Genomic DNA, 12845 nt, shown 5'->3' on the forward strand with positions numbered 1-12845 from the left:
ACTTCAAATGAGAAGGAAATAGCACCTCAGTTAACCAAAATCCATCTGATTTAGGACGCGGTAATTACATTTTTATAATCAGAGGTCATGATTTATGCCATTTTCAATTTGATCCGTTCACTTCTTCATATTTATCATTATTATTTTATGTTTGTAGCGTGAGCATATTGCACCAGAGTTAAAAGAAAACTGAGAAACATTACAGTACCTTCACAACACATTTGTATTTATTAGCATTCACAATTTAATAATAACTAAAAACATGAATCTACAGTTTCTCGTTGAGCCACAAAAGTGCATTCGTCCGTCTCATCTAAGAAACAATTCAGTCTGAGGTTCATTCAGTCATTATATATTTCAGAAAACAACTTTTAATAAGTCATTTTATTCGTTTGAATGGTCAACCTGTTAAGCCCCAATCCTCAACATCTCAACATCTGCAAGAAACAGCGTCTGAGGGCTTCTTAACATTTAAAAACATATTAATGTGTCATACCCACTTAACGGGAAGAAACTCACCTATCAGAAAATATTAACAATTGTTAGCAAAACAAAACATAAGGGTAATAACAAAGGCTCTGAATTAGCCCTGAGCGAAAAAATGCTAACACACTTAGCACAGAACTCACATTAAAATACCCTTATTACTTATAAGATATCGATTAGCAAGCTGTGATTGCACAGATTCTACAAGTATTAGTATAATTACTGACCGATCCGAACTCGCGACATGAGAAGCTAACAAAGACATCACACCACGTAGCATTAGGTAGCCAACGCGGCAATATGTTTTACCTTTGTTGTTTTCTGATCAAAAGTTGTCTTCAATGGCATGAAAACGATAAAAACGCTGCTGAAGTTAATCCATAGGTTAATCCAATGTGTCTGTGTCCCTTTGAAATGATTTCTGATAATCCATCAGCAATAAACCTAGTTTTCAGATTTCAGAGCGTAAAATAGGTTTCGCTTTGGGCAAACTGCGTGCGCAATGGTAACGTGTGTGTATGTGGAAATTCCCCTTCGATTCTATTGGCTCTAACGGTTCAAAAGAGATGTCAATCATCAAAATCGACCAATGGGTTCCAGAGAAACGGAAAATACACCCATTTCCACCCAAATGACCCCAGAAGTGTTTTTTATTTGCTAAATCTCTCTAAAAAGGTCACATTTCACTTGTTTTGCATCAATCTTGATACAGGGTACTTATTATATGTTATAGTTTGGATTCCTAAAGCTTTTAGTCTACTATCGCATCATTCAAGGGTAGTTTTCACTATAAGTAATGTAAGTAAAAAAAAAAAAAATCAATCTGAATTTACTTTAAAATAAAAACATCTGTATTGATTCTGACTTTTCTGTATCTAACTCACAGGTTTATCATTACTTTGAGAAAAAAGATTATTAATTTAACCCTTTTAGAAGTGAAGTTATGGTCATTTGTTCTGGGAATGTCATTTTCGAGCCTGAGACCTGAAAAACAGGCTCAGGGCTAAACAGGTTTTCTAAGTACATTTGAATCCACTGTGGTTATTCCTGGCTGCTCAGGTACTAATGTGTCATTTGCTGCTAATCTGCTTTTATTTTTAGCGATGCATGCTAATGTACTTAGCGCCGAGTGCAGTTATTGTGCCTCGTCCAAAATGCGTATTTCTGTCCAGGAGTTATTATTTTCACTCAATATTAATTAATTAATTAATTAAAACACAAACAAAGAAATGGATTAACAAAAAGGACCATGTGCTTTTAATGCTCTGGTTTTTTTGTGAAATTAAGAGGATTTATTTCTGTCAAAAGTCACATGAACTCATGAAAAGGCTTTTGTCAGAAGTTTGGAAACTCCAGCCTCCTGATGCAGAACATTTTGAGTGAACATGATGAAGAGTCTTTTTGTTTTAAAACCCTGCTGATCGTGATTCGTATCAGAGCAGAAGAAGCAGCAGAAGCACTCTGACCTCTCAGGTTTATAGAAATGCTCGATATCAAACATCTACATCTGCCTCTTTATGTCCATAACGTCATGCATGTTGGTGTTTGTAGTCAACTCTGATTCCCAATACATCTCACTGCAGCGGAGAGTAAACACCTTATCATAATATCTCAGATCAGAATCAGAACACTTTATCCCGGGGGAAAGAGGGTTTTGGGACAGTTGCTCCTTTTAGGGTTAACATAAAATGAAATACAATCAAGTATGTAAACAAAATAGATTAAAGCAAGAGTTTGTAAAAGAAAAAGGGGATCAATACATATATATATATATATATATATATATATATATATATATATACTACACATTATCTCTACAGGGAGAGGATGGCATCGGCGTGTGTGAGGCCTCGGAGATGCGTTTGGTTTTCAACTAAATAACCTTCCAAGAATTGAATCGTCTACTTAATTCAAGAACTGTTAACAAGACTTAAATTAAGACAAGGAAAGGTAAATGGTAAATGGACTGTACTTATATGGCGCTTTATCCAGTCTTTACGACCCCTCAAAGCGCTTTACATACTACATGTCATTCACCCATTCATACAGAGCAGTGTACCTTACTCTAGGAGCTAACATTCACACACCGTTGGCCATCGGGAGCAACTCAGGGTTAAGTGTCTTGCCCAAGAATACATCGACATGTTGGCTGCACGGGTTGGGATCGAACCCACAACCTTCTCGTTGAAAGACGACCGCACTCCCTCGCAGCCACAGTCGCCGAAAGGAGTTGAGTTGTGCGATGCGTCCTCTGTTCTCCAGCCTTTCAGGTTCAGGCAGACGTTGAGAGAAAGCCAAAATAACCTTATAGTGTACGTAAGTTAACTTGCATCACATATAACATGCTTAATTTTCGTACGTACCTTAAACTACATTACAAAAGTACTTATTTTACCCAAAACATGAGTATTCCCTAAAGCTAATCAAGTAGTTTTGTTTACATTTACGATATAAACCGTCGTTTCGGTGTACCTTTCAGATTGGAAAATGATGCTAAAGGTGTACAAAGTTCACTAAAAAGTAGAACCAATCAGTCCAGAAGTGCTAGTTGGGCATTAGACGATAGATTTATGAACTGGTGCACATTAAAATTCACACCTTTGCTTCCTTTCCACACTGCGGACCACCGACTGGTCAACGAGGTCTTTCACAAGAGCTCCTGAGGAGGGACTGTTGTTAGCATGGATGCTACATGACAGGAAGGTTCCTATCAACCATTGCACGAACACTGCATGTGTGTCAGTTGTTCATCAGCCATTTTTCTGTCAATGAATGTCTCGTGTTTCTGATAATAATTTTTCGACAGCAGCTACTGGTCAACCACAAAGGCAGAAATTATGTATTAAAGAATCCCAAAAGCTTACAAGGTGCTAGCTCTGTCTTCCATTTTGATGTTTTGCACCATTCAGAAGTGATAACATGAAGCCCTTATGCAATGTTTAACCCTATGACTCAGTGAAGGCACTCATCATACTGTACTGCTGAGTGAATGGACAGGATGTGTGGAGGCTGATAATCTCACAGCGTTGGGTCCTGGGTTCATTCAGGCTTTCAAACCAAATCACTCAGAACAACAGATTGTTACCTCAGCATGTCCCTGAAGTCTGCCGCGCTGCTCAGTTGAGCTAAGTCATTTTAGAGTTGTGTTTTGTTGAATGGAACAAAACCTCGACCGCATGTCATTTATAGATTTCAACATCAGCCTTTTGCACGGTGTTGTGTACTCTTAGCAAAGGTCAGAGAGACGCTGTGAACGGTTTCTGAACAGAGTGGCGGTTACAAATGAGAGTAAGATGAACAAAAGGCGGTTTATTTGTAGTGCTTTTCACACTGTGAGCTACTTGGTACATGTGTGGCCAGCCGTTAAGGAAAGAAAGGGTCTATTTCCAAATCTATAAAGGGGTCTTTGGCGAGTGAGTTTAATAGACCATCTTCTGGGAAAACATATATAACTAGCAAGTAGTGTGTATTTAATACCTTTAGTTACTTCACAGATGTGGATGAATGATGTGAAATATAATCAAGTGTTAAATCAGACTTTAGTTCCACCTGGAGTAAATCCACCAGCTACCCTGCAGTCTACAAAGTACTTCAAACTAGCTGCTCCTTCACCAGCTTTGAGAACACTTTCATGATCAATCATTATAAAACATATCATATATATTATTCTGAAATGGACCAATCTGCACAACGACTACTTTCACTGTCGCTACTTTCACTATATTTTGATGAGAATACTTTTCTACTTTCACTTGAGGAACATTTTGAATGCAGGACTTTTACTGTAACAGAGTATTCCTACACTCTGGTACTTCTACTTTTACTAGGTACAAGATCTGAGTACTTCTACTTTTACTCAAGTACAAGATCTGAGTACTTCTACTTTTACTCAAGTACAAGATCTGAGTACTTCAACTTTTACTCAAGTACAAGATCTGAGTACTTCTACTTTTACTCAAGTACCATATCTGAGTACTTCTACTTTTACTCAAGTACCATATCTGAGTACTTCTACTTTTACTCAAGTACCAGATCTGAGTACTTCTACTTTTACTCAAGTACCAGATCTGAGTACTTCTACTTTTACTAAGTACAAGATCTGAGTACTTCTACTTTTACTAAGTACACAATCTGAGTACTTCTACTTTGACTCAAGTACCAGATCTGAGTACTTCTACTTTTACTCAAGTACCAGATCTGAGTACTTCTACTTTTACTCAAGTACCAGATCTGAGTACTTCTACTTTTACTAAGTACAAGATCTGAGTACTTCTACTTTTACTAAGTACACAATCTGAGTACTTCTACTTTGACTCAAGTACCAGATCTGAGTACTTCTACTTTTACTCAAGTACCAGATCTGAGTACTTCTACTTTTACTCAAGTACCAGATCTGAGTACTTCTACTTTTACTCAAGTACCAGATCTGAGTACTTCTACTTTTACTAAGTACAAGATCTGAGTACTTCTACTTTTACTCGAGTACACAATCTGAGTACTTCTACTTTTATTCAAGTACCAGATCTGAGTACTTCTACTTTTATTCAAGTACAAGATCTGAGTACTTCTACTTTGACTCAAGTACCAGATCTGAGTACTTACTGGCCGTCGACTGAAATGTCGTTTTCAGACAAGATGTCTCTGAATCCACATTGAATTAGTTTGGCTCCGATATTGAGCAGAAAAACAAACTGATGGTGGCTGCTTAGTCTCAAACAGAGAGTCCTGTCTCTGTCTGTGTGTTTATGGACGTCAACATGCAAGCTGGAACTTCTTGCCAACATTCAGTGCTGTTCTTGGATATGGTTTTCTAATAGCGCCACTTTAAAAGAGCAATTCTGCATAATGACCACTTTTACTTTTGATACTGTAATAATAATAATAATAATACATGTATTTGTAAGCGCTTTTACAGGTGCTCAAAGTCGCTTTACAGAGTACAAAAAGTAAAGGACATTTAGCTGATTCCACTTCTTCACACACAGGACTTTTACTTGTACGAGTATTTTTTCCACCATTGAAAATAACAGACATGCTTATATTTATTTATTTGTTTATTTCACACATGGCAGTTCTTTTAAAACAAAACATGTACATTTTACAAAACATGTATACTTATACTGGTTGTTTTGTTTTTTATAGCGCATGGTGGAAAGGAGCAGGGAGAAGAAAATCTTATTGTACCTGCCCCTTCTTAAAAATAGAAAGAAATGAAATGACCATAAAAAAGTCAAATAAAAGCAATATTCTTTCAGTCACATCATTACGTCACTTAAAGTGTAACCTCTAGAGAGAATACTGTAAAGCTCACATGAAATCCTACCTAGTGTGTGTGGTCACGTGTCTCCTTGTGTTGGTATATCAATTAAAAAGCTCAAAAAACACAGTGGGGGTTTCTCAATGTCGAGGAAGGATGCTCTAGAGCCACTATTTCAAGGATGTTACGTCATCGAGTCCCGCCAAAGGACTGTTCCAATGTCCAGCATACTTGTAATTCTACCGAGGCCGGCGTACTTCGTAGCGGGAAATGTCGAGGCTGTATCCTCCGCGGTCTTAAAATCCCCACAATGCTTTGCGCACGGACCAATTTCCAAATCTTTGGCGGTAATGGCGCTCCATTTAAGGCGGGGCCTCGAATATGACGCACACCCGTTCCACCATTCTTCGTTTTCCGAGGCTAGGAAGGATTATTGCCTCGCTTCTGAAGGACCTGACTCGGAGGGACATGTCCTACCAAGGAAGCGTCCTCGACATTGAGAGACACCCAGTGACTCACTTCCACCCATAACAGCAGCCCAGTAATGATGATGTGTGTGTTGTTAGACCACAGCCATATTTCTCCTGTATGTGTCATTTTAGCTGGAGGCAAAACAGTGTGACGGCTGTTTGTTTTGAAATGGTAGTGCATAAGAAATAATCCCCTCTTTCCCTTTCCTTGAGCTTTATATTTTAGGCTTTGCAGGAATACTGCCTGGCACTAGCCACAGTTGTTTTTGCCAATGACATGTAAGTCTAGAAGTAACCATTTAATACAATATACTTGAATTCAGTTAGATTATAGCGGCAGAAACCCAAACCACGACTGTCTGGTTTATTTTGATCTGTCAGCAGGATTACAGAAAAACTACAAGCCTGTTTTATTTTATTTGTGTATTAAACTTGATGGAAGGGTGGCCCAAAGAAGAAGCAATCACATTTTGGAGCGAACCAAAGTCATGGACGCACAAATCAGGTTTCACTTTCCTCTCAGTGATGTTGTGTTAAATGTTTGTTGTTGTTTTGTTCATGATAATAATAATAATAATCCTTATATTTATTATAGTGCTTTATCAATGACTCTCATAGCGCTTTACAAATACATGTAATGGTCATCTACTGTGGACAATACCCACAGGAGCAAGTTCAGGTGAAGTGTCTTGCCCAAGGACACAACGGCTTTACAGACGCAGCGGCGGCGGGTTTCACCCCCTTGATCATTGCACAGCGCCACACCACCCATCTTCACACCTCAAAGTCATCGAGTCGCTTTTACAAGTACACATTGGTATTATACATGTACTGTGGACAATACCCACAGGAACAAATTCGGGTGAAGTGTCTTGCCCAAGGACACAACGGCCTGACGCAGTGGGGCGGGAGCGGGTTTCGAACTGGAGTTCCCCAAAGCCCCCTTTGTCTGAAGATCAAACGCACAGACCACTGCGCCACCCGTACCCTAATGTATTGTATCTATGTTGATGTGACACATGGAGCTGCTGTGATGCAAGTCACATTTCAGACTTGATCTGACCATTCAAGTATTATCGTATTAACATTGCAAGGTTTTTGGTGCGTTTTTCTGGTGTCAGAAAATACGGAAAATGACTTCCCTAAAGTTGGAACAACAACTCGGACATTGTTTAAACACTTGGAGCACAACACGTTTTCTTTTAAGCTTCTCACACATAACAACCACAAACACATCAATTGCTGAAGAGCTTCCTAACTCTGGAAATGACACCATTCGAGGTGTTTGTGAATGCACCGTCAGTCTTTTGAACCAATGTCTTCACTCTCTGAATGCCTTTCGCGTTCTCTCAGCTTATTTACACATCCAGCTGACATGACATTCATTTGGAGAGATATCCAATGTGCATCACCTCTTTGTATCTCCTTGTTGGAGTCCTGAAATCACCATCTGGCTCCACTGCGTTCACACGGCGCTCCAGATAACAGTGTCAAGCTAAATCCTTGAAACCTACAGTAAACACAAAGTTTCAACTAATCAACGACGGTTGCTTTTTCACAAGAAAGCAAATCTGCGGACATCCTTGGAATAGTGAGGAATGCACTGTTTGTCCGTTTGGAGCCAATGCGTCAGAGTATGGAAGGAAATCCCAAAAGAGTAATAACACTGGGACTAAGCAAGAGTTTCTATTTAAAATGAACACAAATCTTTGCAGTCTGATGGGGTTTAAGCCATATTGAACATTAGGAGGAAAATCGTCTGCAGTTCGTATTGTTTTTGCCGTGGATATATAATAACGTACAACATGTCCTCTTGGGAAGCTGGGGTTACGATTAGAATCAGCCACTTGCTCCTGATGTCACATTACTTACTGGTTGTGTGTGTGCATGCATGTGCCAATGATTTATTTGTATAGAAGGCACATTCCTCGGGGTAGAACAGTACTGATGCATGGCCGGATAAAAGAGGACGTACAGAAAGTGCAATGAAGCGCATGAGGACGGTCAAGTGGAGCTTTTGTTTGTCGTGTTTTGTTCCCTCCGTCAGACGCCAAGCCTCTCGACTCCTGTATCTCACACCCTCTTACCCTTTCTGTTTGGATTGCTCTGCTTCCGTTTGTTTAATTGCTTTACAACAGAGAGGGACAAATGCAGAGGAATTACTCAAGTACTGTAGTTAAGTTCAATTCTGAGGTACTTTACTTGAGTATTTCCATTTCATGATACTTCTACTCCACTACAGCTCAGAGGTACATGCTGTACTTTTCCTCCACTACATGTATTTAATCCCTTTAGTTACTTCTCAGATCTGGATGAATGATGGTAAATCTAATCAAGTGTTAAATCAGACTTTAGTTCCACCTGGAGTAAATCCACCAGCTACCCTGCAGTATACAAAGTCATTCAGACTAGCTGCACCTTCACCAGCTTTGAGAACACTTTCATGATCAATCATTATAAAACATATCATATATATTATTCTGAAATGGACCAATCTGCACAACGACTACTTTTACTGTCGCTACTTTCACTTGAGGAACATTTTGAATACATGACTTTTACCGTAACACAGTATTCCTACACTCTTGGCGATAAGGTGAGAAGTTCAGTCATCCGGGAGGGACTCGGAGTTGAAGTTGAGGTGTTCCAGGCACGTCCAGCTGGGAGGAGACCGAGGGGTGGACCTAGGACCAGGTGGAGGGATTATATCTCTTCACTGGCCTGGGAGTGCCTTGGGACCCCCCAGTCAGAGCTGGTTGATGTGGCCAGGGAAAGGAACGTTTGGGGCTCTCTGCTGGAACTGCTACCCCGAGACCCGACCACGGATAAGCGGGAGAAGATGGATGGACATTTTGAACACAAATACCTGTACTTTCTACTTCTTACTTGTTGAACACAAATACCTGTACTTTCTACTTCTCACATGTTGAACCCAAATACCTGTACTTTCTACTTCTTACATATTGAACCCAAATACCTGTACTTTCTACTTCTTACATGTTGAACCCAAATACCTGTACTTTCTACTTCTCACATGTTGAACTCAAATACCTGTACTTTCTACTTCTTACATGTTGAACCCAAATACCTGTACTTTCTACTTCTCACATGTTGAACACAAATACCTGTACTTTCTACTGCTCACATGTTGAACTCAAATACCTGTACTTTCTACTTCTTACATGTTGAACCCAAATACCTGTACTTTCTACTTCTTACATGTTGAACTACCTGTACTTTCTACTTCTCACATGTTGAACACAAATACCTGTACTTTCTACTTCTCACATGTTGAACTCAAAATACCTGTACTTTCTACTTCTCACATGTTGAACCCAAATACCTGTACTTTCTACTTCTCACATGTTGAACTCAAATACCTGTACTTTCTACTTCTCACATGTTGAAATCAAATACCTGTACTTTCTACTTCTCACATGTTGAACTCAAATACCTGTACTTTCTACTTCTTACATGTTGAACCCAAATACCTGTACTTTCTACTTCTTACATGTTGAACCCAAATACCTGTACTTTCTACTTCTCACATGTTGAACCCAAATACCTGTACTTTCTACTTCTTACATATTGAACACAAATACCTGTACTTTCTACTTCTTACATGTTGAACACAAATACCTGTACTTTCTACTTCTTACATGTTGAACACAAATACCTGTACTTTCTACTTCTTACATGTTGAACACAAATACCTGTACTTTCTACTGCTCACATGTTGAACGCAAATACCTGTACTTTCTACTTCTTACATGTTGAACACAAATACCTGTACTTTCTACTTCTTACATATTGAACACAAACTACCTGTACTTTCTACTTCTTACATGTTGAACACAAATACCTGTACTTTCTACTTCTTACATGTTGAACACAAATACCTGTACTTTCTACTTCTTACATGTTGAACTCAAATACCTGTACTTTCTACTTCTTACATGTTGAACACAAATACCTGTACTTTCTACTTCTTACATGTTGAACACAAATACCTGTACTTTCTACTTCTTACATGTTGAACACAAATACCTGTACTTCTACTTCTTACATGTTGAACACAAATACCTGTACTTTCTACTGCTCACATGTTGAACTCAAATACCCTGTACTTTCTACTTCTTACATGTTGAACACAAATACCTGTACTTTCTACTTCTTACATATTGAACACAAATACCTGTACTTTCTACTTGTTACATGTGAACTCAAATACCTGTACTTTCTACTTCTTACATGTGGAACACAAATACCTGTACTTTCTACTTCTTACATGTTGAACACAAATACCTGTACTTTCTACTTCTTACTGTTGAACACAAATACCTGTAACTTTCTACTGCTCACATGTTGAACTCAAAATACCTGTACTTTCTACTTCTTACATCTTACATGTTGAACCCAAATACCTGTACTTTCTACTTCTTACATGTTGAACTCAAATACCTGTACTTTCTACTTCTCACATGTTGAACTCAAATACCTGTACTTTCTACTTCTTACATGTTGAACCAAATACCTGTACTTTCTACTTCTCACATGGTTGAACTCAAATACCTGTACTTTCTACTTCTCACATGTTGAACCCAAATACCTGTACTTTCTACTTCTTACATATTGAACACAAATACCGTACTTTCTACTTCTCACATGTTGAACTCAAATACCTGTACTTTCTACTTCTTACTGTTGAACCCAAATACCTGTACTTTCTACTTCTTACATGTTGAACCCAAATACCTGTACTTTCTACTTCTCACATGTTGAACCAAAATACCTGAACTTTCTACTTCTTACATATTGAACACAAAATACCTGTACTTTCTACTTCTTACATGTTGAAACACAAATACCTGTACTTTCTACTTCTTACATGTTGAACACAAATACCTGTACTTTCTACTTCTTACATGTTGAACACAAATACCTGTACTTTCACTACTGCCTACATGTTGAACTCAAATACCTGTACTTCTATCTACTTCTTACATGTTGAACACAAATACCTGTACTTTCTACTTCTTACATATTGAACACAAATACCTGTACTTTCTACTTCTTACATGTTGAACACAAATACCGTACTTTCTACTTCTCTACATGTTGACCAAATACCTGTACTTTTCTTCTACTGCTACTGTACATGTTGAACACAAATACCTGTACTTTCTACTTCTTACATGTTGAACACAAATACCTGTACTTTCTACTTCTTACATGTTGAACACAAATACCTGTACTTTCTACTTCTTACATGTTGAACACAAATACCTGTACTTTCTACTGCTCACATGTTGAACTCAAATACCTGTACTTTCTACTTCTTACATGTTGAACACAAATACCTGTACTTTCTACTTCTTACATATTGAACACAAATACCTGTACTTTCTACTTCTTACATGTTGAACTCAAATACCTGTACTTTCTACTTCTTACATGTTGAACACAAATACCTGTACTTTCTACTTCTTACATATTGAACACAAATACCTGTACTTTCTACTTCTTACATGTTGAACACAAATACCTGTACTTTCTACTTCTTACATGTTGAACACAAATACCTGTACTTTCTACTGCTCACATGTTGAACTCAAATACCTGTACTTTCTACTTCTTACATGTTGAACCCAAATACCTGTACTTTCTACTTCTTACATGTTGAACTCAAATACCTGTACTTTCTACTTCTCACATGTTGAACTCAAATACCTGTACTTTCTACTTCTTACATGTTGAACCCAAATACCTGTACTTTCTACTTCTCACATGTTGAACTCAAATACCTGTACTTTCTACTTCTCACATGTTGAACCCAAATACCTGTACTTTCTACTTCTTACATATTGAACACAAATACCTGTACTTTCTACTTCTTACATGTTGAACACAAATACCTGTACTTTCTACTGCTCACATGTTGAACTCAAATACCTGTACTTTCTACTTCTTACATGTTGAACCCAAATACCTGTACTTTCTACTTCTTACATGTTGAACACAAATACCTGTACTTTCTACTTCTTACATATTGAACACAAATACCTGTACTTTCTACTTCTTACATGTTGAACACAAATACCTGTACTTTCTACTGCTCACATGTTGAACTCAAATACCTGTACTTTCTACTTCTCACATGTTGAACCCAAATACCTGTACTTTCTACTTCTCACATGTTGAACTCAAATACCTGTACTTTCTACTTCTTACATATTGAACACAAATACCTGTACTTTCTACTTCTTACATGTTGAACACAAATACCTGTACTTTCTACTTCTCACATGTTGAACTCAAATACCTGTACTTTCTACTTCTTACATGTTGAACTCAAATACCTGTACTTTCTACTGCTCACATGTTGAACTCAAATACCTGTACTTTCTACTTCTTACATGTTGAACTCAAATACCTGTACTTTCTACTGCTCACATGTTGAACTCAAATACCTGTACTTTCTACTTCTCACATGTTTAACTCAAATACCTGTACTTTCTACTTCTCACATGTTGAACACAAATACCTGTACTTTCTACTTCTTACATGTTGAACACAAATACCTGTACTTTCTACTTCTTACATGTTGAACACAAATACCTGTACTTTCTACT

Source organism: Gymnodraco acuticeps, unplaced genomic scaffold, assembly GCF_902827175.1.
Source record: "Gymnodraco acuticeps unplaced genomic scaffold, fGymAcu1.1, whole genome shotgun sequence".
NCBI classification, from domain to species: domain Eukaryota; kingdom Metazoa; phylum Chordata; class Actinopteri; order Perciformes; family Bathydraconidae; genus Gymnodraco; species Gymnodraco acuticeps.